The sequence below is a fragment of the Eurosta solidaginis genome, chromosome 1 (genome assembly GCF_040869045.1).
Source record: "Eurosta solidaginis isolate ZX-2024a chromosome 1, ASM4086904v1, whole genome shotgun sequence".
NCBI classification, from domain to species: Eukaryota; Metazoa; Arthropoda; class Insecta; order Diptera; family Tephritidae; genus Eurosta; species Eurosta solidaginis.
Window position 1 is genome coordinate 279050676 of NC_090319.1, and position 17488 is coordinate 279068163.

Genomic DNA, 17488 nt, shown 5'->3' on the forward strand with positions numbered 1-17488 from the left:
TTTGACGATAAAAGTTTTCTGAAAAAAAAAATAATTTTTGGGTTTTGAGGAGTTTTTTGGTGAAAAAATTTATTTCAAGGCTCCAAATCATTTTTTATGTATATGTTTCCGTTAGACCCACCAATAAGTATACCAAAATGATCAGGGGACGAGCCGAGTTGATTTAGCCATGTCCGTCTGTCCGTTTGTTTGAACGCAAACTAGTCCCTCAATTTTTGAGATATCTTGATGAAATTTGGTAAGCAGGCATATTTTGATGGGGGATTTGACATTTGTCGGAATCGACCGGATCGGACCACTATATCATATACCTCCCATACCACTGATTGTTCAATAAGAGGGTTTTCGCCATTTCTTCCCCATTTCTGCCTCATTTTAACAGCAACACCAAATTTTACCACAAGCTTACGTATTGGGCATAGATGGTTGTCTGAAAAAAACGTCAAGATCGGACATATTTTTGTCGAAATCTATTTTTAGTCCCAAGTGAACTCATGCGCTAAAGACGGTGGTAAGTGCAGTTCTTGACGAATTTTTCAGACAACCATCTATGCCCAATACGTAAGCTTGTGGTAAAATTTTTTAAGTAGGTCATGAAAAAACCCTTAAAAATCAAAGAAAAAAAGTCAAAAAACTCAAATTTTACAGGCTCTAAAATTATTTTTTGTGTATGCTTAGTGGAACTTTTTTTCCTGAGCCCAAAACCTATCGAAAAATCGATGGCGCGATATAGGTTAATAAATCGACCCAGCTTAATATATATACCTATGTACGCAATTTATTTTTACTCTCATCCGTCAAACTTTTTGTAATTATACTCAGCGTGCTTTTCACACAGAGTATATTAACTTTGTTTGGATAACGGTTGGTTGTACAGGTATAAAGGAATCGAGATAGATATAGACTTCCATATATCAAAATCATCAGTGTCGAAAAAAAATTTGATTGAGACATGTCCGTCTGTCCGTTAACACGATAACTTGAGTAAATATTGAGATATCTCCACCAAATTTGGTACACGAGCTTATCTTGACCCAGAATAGATTGGTATTGAAATGAGCGAAATCGGATGATATCCACGCCCACTTTTTATATATATAACATTTTGGAAAACACGAAAACCTGATTATTTAGTAAATAATACACCTAGATTGTTGCAATTTGACATGTGGACTGATATTGAGACTCTTGATAAAAATTTGTATCAATAGAATTTTACTTTCTAAATTGAATTATAACATTAAATTGGAAAACGAAATGGGTGTGGCGCCGCCCCTTTTATGACTAAGCAATTTTCTATGTTTCGGGAGCCATAACTCAAAGAAAAATTTACATATCGTTATGAAATTGTGTACATATATTTTCCTTATAGCAGAAAATATTTCTAGTAAAAATGGACGGGATCGGTTAAGGACCACGGCAACTTAGATATAAACCAAGTTTAAAAGTGTCGTAGACTAGAATAATAAGTTATAACTTAGCAAAAAATAGTTTTGAATCAATGATATTTCACTTATCAAGTTTCATTCTAAGAGGAAATGTGGAGACTTTTTTTTTTAACGGGCGGTGCCACGTGTTATATAGAAAAGTAATTTATCTCAAATGAAATGAACAATTGAAGCTCACGCTGAGTATATAATGTTCGGTTACACTCGAACTTAGACACCTTTACTTGTTTTTAATTATATTGTGGGCTGTAGGTACCTAAAGTCTCAATATATTTAGTTCATCACATAAAATTATAAATATCTCTATTTTTCCTCTCACTAGGCTAGACACTTTAGTGATGGTGCATGGACTTAACCAAACTCCATGATGTCTGACTACGTGTCTAAGCAGTTTATATTCCTGCATCTGCGCCATTGTCAATGCGATGCCTTCAGCCTGGCTGCGATACTAGACCGACTCGAGAAGAAAATGAGGCCTTCATACGACTAAGATTAATCACTCGCAAGCTCATACCGAGAATAATGTCGAAGATAGATCTTTGCCGCGATAAGCCCTCGTTACTGCAATCGTTATAGGAAGGAAGAAGCTTCGGGCATAACTATGACGCAGTGATCAGCTAAAGTGATAACCCAGCTTTAAGAAAGCAGAAAGTACCTATGCCAAGAAACGTGATGCCGGCTAGGTGTATCGATATTAACTATGAGTCTGAACTTGGAAGACAGACGAACGAAGAACCAATCACATCGAAAGATGTAATTCAACAAATTAAAGCGTGGGGGAGGAGTTTTGACTCCCGTTTGAGGATATTGATGACAATTTGTGATCGGTCGCAATTATTGGATGGGGCGAAGCGCTGTTACAACAACAAAGATGTAATTCAGAAAAAGGAGAGGAATAGTGGTAATATGCTTAAAATAGAGCTAGTCGAAAGAAGTGTTGATAAGTCAAAGTGAGGTAAAACTTTGTGACTTCGTGATTTCTTCCAAAGAATGAAAGACGAGGAAAAATAGTCCCTGACATTGGCGTCAATTGATCGCAGCTAAATAGATATAATGCCTAAAAATTTAGCAAAAATATCGGCGGATGACTGAAGATCTCAGGAAAGGAGCAATGTCCTGTAGGAATGAGAGTGGCGGCCCATTGACTGACTAAAAGAATGTGGATCGAACACTTTTCCTCATTGCCAGATAGAAAAGGAGAAGGCGAACTCAATACCGCAATCGCTGATGACCTAACATACGTTCCTGGTGAACTAAGAAAACAAGAAGGCGAAGAGTCCATAAAGATTAACCACCAATTCTTATGCAAAGTATTGTCAGACAAGCGCATGTTCCCAGGAGTGGTGGATACACGGGCGGAGGGTGGGGGAGGAGTTTAAAATTGGTATAGAAAAAAAATTGAAAAATCAAATAATTCTCAAAAATTCCTTAGCAACCATTTTTTTTAATACTTCATGTTAATTAGCTGAACAAATGCAGAATGTTCTTTTCTGAAAATAAACTAAGCCTGTACATGGAATACGTATGTAAATATATGTAAGAAAACTGGAGTAAATTTCCATGCATACACACCACTGCACCAATTTTTTTATATAAAACATAAGGCGCGATATACCCGAAAAAGAATTTAGGCCGAGCTTCTCTTCCAATCTGTGTCATGGTCCTTTTAATTTTTACTACGAATTGGAGGGGCTGGTCTTATATGTTTTACCACGACTCCGAACTAATGAAAAAGATGTGTACGATTTGTCCCGTATGAACCGTGGAGTGCTCCAGTAGCAATTATTGTGAAGAGCGGGTGGAACGTTATCACCTTCGCTGGGTGCTTCACCGCTGCCTACATTTAGGATGGCGTAGACGACTTCCGTCTAGAATCTGTGTTACATGAGCTTTATGGATCTTTTAATTTTCAAACTTTGAGCTGGATATGACAACATTTCCGGAAACAGCGAAGTCGATCGTCCTCAGTCCATTAATTAATATTTTCGATTCTTGTCTAGACTATTTTGTAAAGGAAACATGGTTATAAATAATATCGCACCTTCAAAATATCACTAGGCGCTACCACGGATCGAAGTCGATAATGGCTACCGAAAGAATTGGATTTATTTCTTAAAGTTCTATTAGCCTTACCAAACACGTTGTAAGTTCTGGTTTGGATAAAGAGGCAAAAATGTGGGACTTACGGTGAATGGGGTAATACGAAGTATTTGCTCTCAACAAGGAAAGACTATTTGAATTCGCAACTTGGCAGCCGCGTCACTACTGGCGGACAAAACTCGAGACTATGAAGGCCTTCGTCTAGCTGGGAACCAGCATTTAAATCGAAAGTAATATCAGCTTAGAAATCAAACGGATCATACCAACTAATTTGGACTGGATAGGTAATTTACAAGTAAAATCCCCTCTCGACGAACAAAAGGCACGCTGTACAAGTCGCTCGTCGTACCTGCATTGAGGTATAGCTCGATATCGAGTCGGTGCCGACGGTGACTATCAAAGGAGTTATAATAATAAGGTAGATATGAAGATAGTGCAACAAGCAGAAGCACAAAGGCCTCGTTGACTAAGGCATGTTATGCGAATGCACAAAGAGGCTCGGACTGAGCACGTCTGTTAATCAACACCCATATTGAGAAGCAGAGGAAGTCGGAGTCTTCCGCTGAGTTGGAAAAGTCAGATGGATAAACACTTGATATCCTAATGGACGTTAGTCATCCCATAAAGGATAATTGGAGTAACTTTCTATGCAAGGAATGTAACAAAATAAACAGCAATAAGAAAATAAACAGAAAACAGCTGAATAATGTTGCGGAACGAATTTAATTTTTTTTACTTGGTATTATGGAACTTGTATATATAATCGTCGTCAGCTTAGATTCTGGGCAAAGCAATATCAAATTTTTAGAAAAAAAGTTTTTTCGATTAAAAAAAAGTTCTTATAATCGGGGTCGCCCCTCGGCAGTGATTTGGCAAGCACTACAAGTGTTTATCTGTCATGAGAAACTTCTCAGTGAAAACTCATCTGCCTTGCAGATGCCGTTCGGAGTCGGCGTAGAGCATGCAGTTCCCGTTCTGCCAATTTGTAGGAAAAATTAAAAGGCGCACGACTTAAATTGGAAGAGAAACTCAGCCTTAAGAGTTTTCGGATCTCTTCCTACAGGAAATAACAGTAGTTTCTTTGTGCCTTTCAAACCTACCGACATATCTGAGAATGAATTTAAATATTCCAGGGATGCACCTTAACGTTAAGCTAATCGTTTATCAAAAAATTTCCACCGTTTCCGTTGAAACACTTCGAAATATTATCGATAAAGAAATTATCAAGATAAATTGTATCTCGTGTTTATCCGAAACGAAAAGCTTTCGTTAACGTTAAAAACGTTAACAAAAACGTGATACTTTATGTTTGAATTGTGCTGGCAATGCTATAGCCATGGTGAAGCCGTAAGGTGGTAACAACGAGCGCACATACACACACAAACTCCATATAATTTGTTTGTGTAATTCGTTGGTGGTAATGTCAAAAACACTCTGAGAAATGTTCGTACTGTCAAAATTCATGAGAAAAGTTGCAATCAGCTTGGCTATTGCTTTCACCTTTAATGACTCCGCCATCAATCAGCTTTGCCAGCATAGTTTGAAATTAATAATGAACATAAACGATTTGATTCCGTTTTGATATGGCAGAAAACGAAACGAAATCATTTCGTTAATTTGACGTTTTTAACGTTAATAAACGAAACGAAATGACTTTGTTTCGTTTATTAACGTTAATTATCGTAACGAAATGATATCGGTTCGTTGGTTAAGCATGCCTGAAATATTCGTAAGCTAGTGCCACTGGGTATACATCATGAACACACAAGTATTGAAACCTATTCACTTATTACGAAGGGAGAGTAAATGTTGATCAAAGAACAAACTGAGAAGCAACACAATTAAATAAAAGAATTTCCCTAAACATATCTGTTATCAACAATTGCATTGTTAACATTTACGAAACAAAATCAGGATATTGGAAATATGGAATGATTATCAATATTCCAACTAGAAAAGTGTCAACCGCCCGTTTCATCCAAAACACTCGACTGTTAGGCCAGAAATGCTTCGGGAGACTTCGGTAACAGCAGAGTAACAGCGCCATCGCAATACCATGCTATCAATATCAACAAAGGTAAAATAGAAGTCGAAGAACAAAGCAAAAGTAACAAAGAATGAAGGGGAATAACTGTTTACACAGTATGGCGTATAAGACAATTCGATATCAAATAAGATTCGCAGCACTTGAGTGCACTCTTTCGCATGAGCATGAGTGCGAGTGCGTAAGTATTAGAGTATGAGCAAAATTGTATGTAGCGTATACACTCATGCTAGCATTAGTTAAGCGAGCGATATTGTGTTGCTACAAAGTCAATATGTCGGTCGACAGTTAACTCAGCGGGTGTGTCTTATGCGCATTGCTCTAAGCTGTGCGTGTGAAAGAGCGCGCAAGTTAATTAAGTTTTATATATCTATCACGCTTACGCAAGTTAGCATAGGCGCGCCCTTAACATTATACGCATTTACAAACATACATATACTCAACGAAATCATTGAGCGCTTGCTCGTTTTGCCATTGCACTCACACTCCCACTCCCAAAATCAAGCATTCGTCGCTGCTACTATGCCATCACCTCCGCTGTCGACGCAGCTCGTGTGCTGATAACGTATTGTGAGTATTCTGGCGTTGTGTTGTTAGACCAGAGCACTGGAAATTATTATATCACAATTCAGTACGGTATTAACAGCTGCGTTATTGTTATCGCATTTTCATATGTAACGCGCTGAACGGCTAGATTTGCTATTAAATAAAAGTTGGTGCATTTTGCAAAAATATTTGTTTTGCCGCGCATTGCAGCGGTAAATATTCCAATAGAAAATCAAAATTTCCAATACGAAAGTTAAATAAGCAGAGATTGTGAGAAAAGTAGCGCGCAGCAGCAGCTAAAGTGAACAGAGTGCAGCGTCCGCCCCATGACATAGATATGTACAAACGCGTGCTCATACTTTCTTTTGGTGATAAACGGCAAATGGTGTATTGTTTTTGTAATCACAATTGAACTGTGTATGTATTGAAGTGGATTTTGGTTGTTTGTGCTACTGTATGCACATATGTATGTATGTGTGCTCAAGGCATACGAAAAGACCAGCAAACTCGAATCATCATCTGCGCGCTTCCATAATACATATCACATATACAAATATACAAACAAACATTTGTAGGTACTTGTTAACATACGTAGATACATATTTCGTACGCACATAGCCACTATTCATAGAGTTGATACATTTGCGTTTCAAATTCAATTTCAATTCGCATACGTCTCGTTACCGATGCAGACGCGTTTACATTTTTCTGTGCTAATAAGACATACCGCCATTGCCGCCCGCCACAAAAGCATTTAACTGCAAATTTATTTTGAAAATCTAAACGCAAGTAGAAAACAAAAACATATCTATAAGTGTTAAATAAAATTTGCGCAGCGTTCCGCTAAATACAAACCCCGGCCCATCACTGTCAGTGTAAAGAAGACAGCAACGCCGTGCACCAAGAATTGTGTATAAATTGTAAGCGTCTAACGCTTAGCCTAATTACGCGCACAGATTAAGTTATTAGAAGACTAAGCCAGTGTGAATCCAGTCAGCGCCGCAGCAGCGAATCAACGAGTGGAACTGCATAAATATTCACTTTAGTGTGTGATATACATTTTTATGTGCATTTGTGTGTGTGTGTGTGTTGTTTTTGCAAGCTTATATTGAATTAAACTCAAGCAACTTAAGGCGCTTAATCACTACATAAGCGCTGTGCTCACATTTGTGAATTGAGAGTATCGGTGAGCAAAGCTATCATGTTTTGAAAAAAAACAGAAAAAAAAAAACTAAAATTAAAATAAAAAAAAATTGTCGTGCAGCAAAAAACAAACATAATAAACAGGCAAGTGTAGATACTATTTGAAACCAACAAAAAATTTTTTAATTAATTATATATAGTTTAGCTCATAAAAACATAAATTAAAAAAAAACAATTTACTAACAGACCTACAAAAATAGCAGCTTTTTCTATACTTATTAAAATTGTATAAATAAAAACATAAAAATATACATTTATCAGAAAAACAAAAAACAAACAACAAACATACTTTCCTTGAAAATTTTTCTATACACTTTGATTCCAAAGAATTTATTTGCTACCATTTGTTCAAAAAAAAAAAAAAAAAAACATAAATTAACACCCCAATTGCTGCAACGCCGCTTAATTTATGCGCGCACAACCGCATACCTTCGACCCGTCGGCTAATCGATAAATGAGTGCAGTGCTTCGAAAAAATAAATAAAAACAAAAACAAAGAGTGAAGTTATTTGCTTTTAGACAAAATTAGCTGGAAAATTAAAAAACAAAAAACTGATAGTTAAAAAAATCTCAAATTTGTTAATTTTCCAATTCATTACATGTGGATTAAGCTTCAATCATACGTCATATCTTCTTAACAAGGTGAGATTCGCGCCCAATCCCTGTTTATATTTATTTTGTTGTTGTTTCATCTACTTCTCAATTGATTTGTCGATGTTTGTTTAACAGTGTACGTCACTTTTAGTGCTGTGTTAATACAGTGTAGTAATACATTTCGTTTGAAAACACTCATCAAAATGGGGATTATTTGAATGAACTTCAATGCACATAGGATTGTATGCTTTGTATTCGAACCAACAGCAATTAAAATACATATACATATGTTTTAGGGAAAGTCGTTGAAACTCGCTAACGCCTCACAAGAAAAATGTACCGTACAAATCGAAAAAAACGAAAAAAGGTCTGGAAACAGAGAAATGTTATGCACATTTTTTCCAAATTTTCTTCAGGTCTCATTACTCGAAACATGTTGGGCACTCATTGAAAAACATTTACTCAAAGTAGTTTCAAGTGATGGAAAGAAAACTTACTTATTTACTAAATTGGCGCTTAACCGTTTAAACGGTTATGGCAATCCAACAAGGCGCGCCAGTCGCTTACTTGCTCTGCTAATTGGGGCCAATTGGTCACACTAAGGAAATCTAAATCGTTCCTGATCCTTCCAGCAGAGTGGGGGCCGTCCTCTACTCCCATAGACGGGTTCTTCTAAAAATACCTTCTTAGCCGGAGCATCATCTTTCATTCGCATAACATAGCCTAGCCAGCGTATACGCTGCATTTTAATTCGTTGGACTATTTTGATGTCTGCGTAAAGCTCGTACAGCTCATCATTAAATCTGCTTCAATACTTGCCGTCGCCAACGCGTAGAGAACCGTTAATCTTTCGAAGAACTTTTCTCTCGAATACTCCCAGAGTCTCTCCATATTTTGTTGTCATGGTCCATGCATTTACACCGAGAGAGAACTTTACTTTTCAATTGCCTACCTTGTCCAAAGTATTATTTAATTGCAAGAGTGATTCTTCGTTGGATTTCAGAGGTGATATCGTTGTTTATCTTAATTCTGGTTCCCAAATAAATGAAGTCGTTTGCTATTTCGAAATTATGGTTGCAAACAGTAGCTTGATTACTTGACTCTCTGCTTGATGACAGCAGATACTTCGTTTTGTCCTCATTCAGCATCAAACCTATATTTTCCGCTTCTTTTTCCAGTTTGGGGTAAGCAGAGCTTACGGCGCCGGTGTTCAGGCCGTTGATATCAATGCAATAAGCATACGCCAGTAATTGCACGGTTCTATAAAATATTGTTCCAAGGCGGTTAAGCTCTGCAGCTAGTATAATTTTCGCCAGCACCAATTAAAGAAATCGGACGATAGGGGGTCAACCTGTCGAAACCTCGTTTAGTTTCGGACGGCTTGGCGAGGCTCATTCCAATGCTCACTGATCTGATGGTGTTGCTCAACGTCGTTTTGCACAGCTGTATAAGTTTTAAGGCTGTTTTTGTAACTATGCACGTTTTTGCATTTTCAACGACGATATGTTGCTTAAACAAGAGCTGGTGGCGATGTTTCAAAAACAGAAAACAATTATTGATGTGGTCAAGATAAAGCAGTGCTATCCCTCTTTAGAGTGCCAAATTTTAATATTGAGAATAAAATGCTTAAATTCTAGATATTTTACTGTCTTTGTGTTGGTATAAAGAATATTAATAGGTTTTTAAGGCCCGGTATTTCAATGCGAGTTTAACTACAGTTAAAGTTGACTAGAGTTTAACCTTACCACTTTGTTCGATAACATAAAATTTTGATGCTCATTTCAGCTTAAGCGGTAGAACTGGCAGAGTTGAACTCTAGGCAACTTTAACTGAAAAACCGGGCCTTACAAATTTTAAACGTTCTTATATTAAATGAATCATACCCAATTCTTAGTATTCTTTATTAACGCAGAAACGCCTGAGCTGTAAGTTGACTGAAATATTGAGAATGCAAATACCCAGATGGGATGTTCCACCGTTACGGGTGGGAAATTTGTACGCAATATTTCGTCTTTGTTGCCGCATTCTAATAAAACCAGCTGATAATTCAGGTTCTAATAGATAAGTTCAGGCACTGAACATTGAATCAGTACTGTTGTGTAAAAAAAGCTCACAATATCTTAGTATATATGCAAGTTATAATAAATTTTATAATTTTCATGGTTGGGAAAAAAAAATAGCAATCCATAAGGGAAGTTATAAATAAGAAAAACTCTGCAAATATATGGAAGTACTTTGGATAAACGAACATTTAAAGAATAGAAAAGCATAAAAGTAATTAATTTTACTTAAATGGGACTGCATTTGTCACTGGTGGGGCATGTTTGGATGAAAAACGCTAAATGAACTTGTTAATAGTAAATAAAGTACAACAAAGGTTCAAAATATGGGTCAGGCCATGGAATAAATTCATGGACTAAAAAAATTTATAAAATAATTAAAAAAAGTTTAAAGTTACACAGTTTTATTGAAAACAATACTTACATTAAGTAATAATAATACTAAAAGATAGAAAATATTTTGGGAAGGTCTTAGGTAATAGTCATCACACTCCTCATCAATCTAGGGCGTTGATCAGACAAATAAATAAAAGCGTTGGGCGCGTGAAGTCTCTAAACACGTGAGGCGTAGCATAATCTGATTAAGGTTCAGTTGGTCTTACTTATACATATGTATATGAAAATATGATTTGTAAAGATATGAACGGTTGACTATCAATAGAAATTTGACACATTTTTTTAAATCATTTTTCATATCTCGCTTTCTATTCATGTACTTATGTAATATGTGTTCCAAATATGAGCACAAATACGATTTTGTTGAATATCCGTGCGCCGCCTAGCGGCAACTTTTTTCCATATGGCACTTTCTATTCATCTATGTATTAAAAAATAAATAAATGTAAAGCGCGATAACCTCCGAAGAGATTTTAGGCCGAGCTTTTCTTACAATTTGCGTCGTGCTCATTTTTTTAATTTTTCCTACAAATTGGCGGGACGGGACCCATTTGTTTTATGACGACTCCGAATGGCATCTGCGAGGCAGATGAGTTTTCACTGAGAGCTTCTCATGGCAGATATACACTCGAAGTGCTTGCAAAACATTGCCGAGGAGCGACCCCGCTTAGACAACTTTTCTTGTAATTGAAAAACCTTATTTCTAAAATTTTGTTGTTGCTTTGCCCGGGGCGTGAACTCAGGGCATTCGGTGTGGTAGGCGGAGCACGCTACCATCACACCACGTTGGCCGCCAATCTATGTATTATGTGTTGCAAATATGAGCAAAATCGGACCACGAATACGCCACCTATGGGGGGTTTCTTATTATTGCATTGTCATCGGGTTCTGAACTATATTCCAAGTTTCAAGCTTGTAGCTATCGGGAAGTCGAGCTAAATAAAACCGTTTAAAAATACGGAAAATTTTAAGAGATTTCGCTTTGACTCAGATTCAAGGCCAATAAAAACCCCTACTTCATAGATGTTGTATTTTGAGTAAAATTTTTAGTGGGTGTAATAAGGCGTATTAGCAATGCCTACTCATTTCAAACAACAGTTTCTGCAAACTTGTGACGGGTGGGGCAAACTTTATTGTTGAATAATTCCTATACAACTTCAAATAAACAAAACTTGGATATATTTTTAACGTGTAACGATGATGATAGAATTATATAAGAAGCATTAAACAAATAGCAACCTGACTTTTTCTTGTCGCGGGTGGGTGCGACAAAACCAACACTATTCGATAGATCTAATAATAATAATATACTTATATAATTTCGTATTTTAATCAACTCCGCTAAACAATGATGAGTGAATGCATACATTTTTTGTTTATTAATCACTAGAGGCGGCCACCGTGGTGTGATGGTAGCGTGCTCCGCCTACCACACCGTATGCCCTGGGTTCGCACCCCGGGCAAAGCAACATCAAAATTTTAGAAATAAGGTTTTTAAATTAGAAGAAAATTTTTCTAAGCGGGGTCGCCCCTCGGCAGTGTTTGCCAAGCGCTCCGGGTGTATTTCTGCCATGAAAAGCTCTCAGTGAAAACTCATCTGCCTTGCAGATGCCGTTCGGAGTCGGCATAAAACATGTAGGTCCCGTCCGGCCAATTTGTAGGGAAAATCAAGAGGAGCACGACGCAAATTTGAAGAGAAGCTCGGCCTTAGATCTTTTCGGAGGTCATCGCGCTTTACATTTATTTTTTATTTATTTAATCACTAGAGTGTTAAATCACAAATTTTTTTAAAAGCTGTCTCTACCTAATTGAAATAGTTCAATCAGCGCTTTACTTTGAGAGGAAGAAAGGGTGTTGAAAATGTATTTAAAGAATAAATTTAATATTTTAGAATTGACTTAAGGTTTTACAACATTTGTGTCCTCACGGGCTCCAGTTTTGTAAGAAAAATTATTTCCGCACCAAGGTTCACTTTCTCATGGAACCTCCACTGAGACTACAAAAGATCTATGGATATGCCTGATTCTTCTAAAATCTACTACATAAATATGAAGCATTTCACAATCATTTGCCGAAATTGTGAAATATAACTTTTGCTCATCCCTCAAATAATCACTTACTTAATTTTAGATTGGTAGTTTAATAAGCTGCAGGGCATATCGTGACGTAAGCATTTCTGAATTTGGGGCTTAAATAAATACTCAATCCCGCTTAAAAACTTTACTTGCTGTTATGTTATTACGAAAATGAGCAGCTCTTTTTGCGAATGAGTCCAGAACGCTTCGGTACTACTTTGTGTATAATTTATTATAGGCGCGAAGATAGCAGGAACTCTACATACCACAGGGATCACCAAGGATATGATTTGGAAGCCTAACAGAGCAACTAAAAAGACTGCAGTTGTCTGTATCAAGCATAGTTACAGAACTTGAAATGGTTACTTAGAAATAACACCATGACTAAAAACTTAATATCACCATCTCGACGAAGCCCGGTCCCATATATTGGTATGACTTGATGGCTACCTCCAATTACGGACAACCTTAAATCAGGTCTCATCAATTAATGGAAGCACTACTATTACAAGAAAAATATCTTAATATATTCATACCACCCAAGTTGCATACATTTATTGGTACTAAGTATTACATGGTAGCTCTTTAGTAGCTAGAGAAAAATACGGCAATAAAATACATAATTAATGAAAGAGCCCAAAATATATTGGACAATGAATGGCATGACGCTACAAACTAGCAACATGTTTATATTTTTGAAATAATGTGCAGATAAAATAATGCCTTGCCATTGTAAACGCACAATTAGAATTTATTATTTTGATTGAAAGAAAAAACTAAATGTAAAAATAGTTTCTTTGTGTCATATATGAAAAAGTCATGCAAGAGGAATACCAGATTGCTAAATATCAATTATTTTGTTAGGTTCATTTAGCTTATTTGTTACTAGTTCAACGACCAAACTGAAAACCCATATCCACAGCTAGAATTATAATTTTGTATAATATAAAATAACTGCCCACCTGGCAATTACTAGAAATTTTCTATTTCCAATTATCCCTTGTACGTGCATCCCAAGGTGACAAGCCTTCCAAAACACCCTTTGTATACAAAAATTCAAAACTTCCACCGAACTCATGGAAAATTTCCCTTATTTAGGAGGTAAATATGTTCAAAAAATTTGATTTAGTATAATGAGAATTGACGACTTGGGACTTAACGGAATACCCTTAATAATTAATTTTAAAGAGTTGAAGTCTTACTGGGCAAGGATATACTGGTCCACATAAAACATATATAATATTTTATATGAACACATCCTAATTAACCATTTCTCCTTTAGTTCACACTAAAAATTTTCCCGAAGGCCTCAGAAAGTAGTTAGGTACATGTTTATGCAACATGTTGCTTAAATTGTACTTGGCATTTTCACTTCTGGGCAAAAAAAAAAAATTATGAAAGGGCTAATGGTGGTGAGTTGAAATGTTGGTATGAAATCTTAAATTTTCTTACTTACTTAATTGGCGCTTAGCAGCTTAAACGGTTATGGCCGTCCAAGCGCCAGTCGCTTCCTCTCTGGGTTAACTGGCACTAATTCGTCACACCAAGGGGATTTAAAGCGCTGGTGCCTCCAGCAGAGTAGGGCTGGCCTCTTTTTGTGCTGGCATATACGGGTTCGGATAAAAATACTTTCTTAGCCTGTGCATCATCTTTCATTCGTTTAACATGGTCTAGCCTGCATAGCCGCTGCGTTCTAAATGTTAATGTCTCAGTAAGGCTCGTAAAGTTCATGATTAAACCTTCTTCGCTACTCGCCAACACATAGATGTCCGTAAATCTTTCCCTTGACCACCCCCAAAGCCGCTTCACCTGATGTTGTCATGGTCCATGCTTCTGCACCATATAGCAGCATGGATAAGATAAGTGACTTGCAGAGCATAATTTTCGTTTGCCGAGAGACGACTTTACTTTTCAATTGCCTACCTAGTCCAAATAGCATTTATTGGCAAGATTGATTCTTCGCTGGATTTCAGTGCTGATGTTGTTGCTAGTGTTGATGCTGGTTCCCAAATAAACGAAGTATTTTACTATTTCGAAATTATGGCTGTTAACGTGTTTGCTAAGGCGCTGACTCTTTGCTGGATGTCCTCATTCACCATCAAAGCCATCTTTTCCGCTTCTTTTTCAAGTTTGGAGTAAGCAGAACTTACGACGCGGGTGTTCAGGCCGACGATATATCAGTGTTATCAGCATACGCCAGTAATTGTACGCTTTTATAGAATTTTGTTCCAAAGCTATTAGTTTCTGCAGCTAGTATAATTTTCTCCAGAATCAAATTAAAGAAATCGCACGATATAGGGTGACCCTGCCTGGAAGATCGTTTAGTTTCAAACGGCTCGGAGAGGATCTTTCCAGTTCTGGCTAAACTGATGGTGTTGCTCTACGTCATTTTGCACGGCCCTGTAAATTTTGTGGGGATACCAAATTCGGACATAGCGGCATATAGGCAGCTCTTTCTGTATTTTAGAAAGAGGCTTTAAAATCGTTGAATTGGTGATGCGTGTCAATTCTTTCTTCGCGGGGTTTTTTCAAGATTTTGCGCATAGTATAAATCTGGTCGATGGTAGATTAACAAGGTTTAAACCCGCACTGATAAGTTCCGATCAGCAGATTCGCGATGGGCTTCAAACTTTCTACAAGGAGCAACATTTTCATTGACACCAAAGTTATAACTCTTCCAAAATTTTTCACAAATTGACCAAAGATCCCTTGGGAGCCATTCCTTTTTAAGTGCAAACAAAAAAAGGAAGTCAGTTTTGAGAAAAATACCATTGCTGGTCTGTTGCAAAGAAAAGTTCTAATCCGGGTCCGTATCGTGTTATACAATCACCGATGGAAAACAAATGTCACTCAAACTATAGATATGAATCTGTAAAACTATTTGGAAAAATGATAGTAAGCTATAGATCTGATGACTACGTGTGGTAACTAGTCCAAATATGTAGTTCTCCGAGCCACCATTTCAAAGTTATTGTGATTTAAAAAATGGATTTCGATCACGGATCGTAACACACGAAACGGCCCTGGTTCTAACTGTGTTATTTTGACAATATTGTTTTGTGTTGTAATTATTTATTGACTATCATCGAAAAATTTATAAATTTTTTTATTCAGACACAATTTATTTATAAGCAGGATTCATATTTAGATCTTAATGTGTTTTACTTAAATTTATTTCCTTCACCACATAAATATATTTGCATACACGTCTGTATGTATATGCGGGGGTGAAACGCTCATTGCTTCCCTGCAAAGAATAGTGCGGCTAATCCCTAAAGAGAGCAGTCTCTGATTGAACTCTTTAGTCTACGTTGAGGCATAATTGATCCCCTCTAGCCCCTTTGCGTAATTTAGTTTTTTCTACAAATTGGCGGGACTTGTTTAATGTCGACTCCGAACGGCTTCTGCAAGGCAGATGAGTTTTCACTGAGAAGCTTTTCATGGAAGAAATACACTCCGAGTGCTTGCCAACCACTGCCGAGGGGTGATCCCGCTTAGAAAAGCTTTCTTGTAATTGAAAAAAAAATTGTTTCTAAAATTTTGGTGTTGCTTTGCGCGGGGCGTTAACCCAGGATCTTCGGTGGGGTAGGCGGAGCACCGTACCATCACACCACGGCGGCCGACACAGTTGGGATTAGTCAGGTATCGTCGACCCATATCTCTTGGAATCAGTTGGCGACTTAATAATTTTTTTTACACATTTTTGTAAGTTTTAATATTGCGTTTAAAATGTACATAACCTCGGACCTGGATTCAAGGGGTTGATAAGCGCAATACAAAGCTTTATAGCTTCAAAGCTTCCGCAACCCAATTGTCAACCTCGCCTACGCGAGTGGAATCCTGTTACAAATATGAATGTATCATACACATATTTAGCAGGTGAGGCTCTGGCGACCACAAGTTCCTCATGGAACTAGGGGGTGGGGAGGGCGCGACGGCCTAGAAGGTTTAATGTGGGCATATAAATATTTCCCGAGGTGGTCGGGCTAGTACGTTAATGGTGCTTTGTTACCAGAAAGTTCCGGATCTATATCCGGCAAAGGACCATCAACATCGAGAACACTCCCCAAAGCCTTCGGGAAGTGTCTTTATCGTTAATACGACAACAACAACAACATAACCTCCTACCATACGAAAAGTAGCACTTTTTGCTGAGAAAAGAGATTAGTATCCATTCGTTCCCATGTGGGTACAAAGGGGATTGGCCCTATCGTACGCGTTCGGGTATAAATGGGTACAATAAGTCGCTTCATAGGACATGCTCAAACAAAAGGGAGCAGTTCAACGCATACAAAGAGATCAAAATTGGCATTAGTCGCATAATAATTTGCGACTCATCCCGGACTCATCCTAGGCTAATCGCATTTATTGCAGGGTTTTGATTCAACATATTTTTTGTTTTTCTCGCTCATTTTTATGCATATTAAATAAAATGATTTTAAATTTAACAAAATCTGTCGCTTTCAAATAAAAATACACATTAAAGTAAATTATTATTTTCATAATACTCGCTAGCCAACCACAAAAACAATTAAAAACATTACAACCACTCAGCCATTTTAATCCACTTGGGATCAAGTGGAGATCAAGCGGGATTTTGATGTATGTATAAATTTGATTTGACTAGCCACTTCTGTATGTATATGTGTGTGTGTGTGTATCAGATTGTGTAGATGGCCGACGCCAAGTAGTAGATTTTTGCACGGCGTTTGGTTGGCTCTTTGTATTTGTATAATGCATTTGTATGTATGACTGTGTGCGGATGTTTATGACAATCTAAAGCTGCATTTAGCTTGGTTAGTGGTTGGAGTAACGATTCGCGTGCCATCAAGGCTTTCTTTTTTTTTTTTTAATATTACTTTTATTACGCGAATGAATGAATTAATGAATGAAAAGCGAAAGTGATAATACGCTTAATGCAAGATCATAATTATATTATAGTTGAGCAGTTTACAATGCGAAGGTTTTTTGTTTTAGCTCATAGAAAGCCGACTTTGCTTATTTGTTTGTTTTATTTTCAAT

At 37.1% G+C, this 17488-nt stretch overlaps 1 protein-coding gene across 1 annotated transcript in view; it reads left to right on the plus strand.

Moving 5' to 3' along the window:
• Window positions 1-6273: 6273 nt before the first annotated feature.
• Ptx1 (pituitary homeobox homolog Ptx1) overlaps window positions 6274-17488 on the plus strand; it is a 160610-nt gene continuing 149395 nt past the window's right edge. The window contains exon 1 of the mRNA XM_067760917.1: window positions 6274-7983. The gene's annotated coding sequence lies outside the window, so the exon portion shown is untranslated. The remainder of the gene's footprint in view (window positions 7984-17488) is intronic.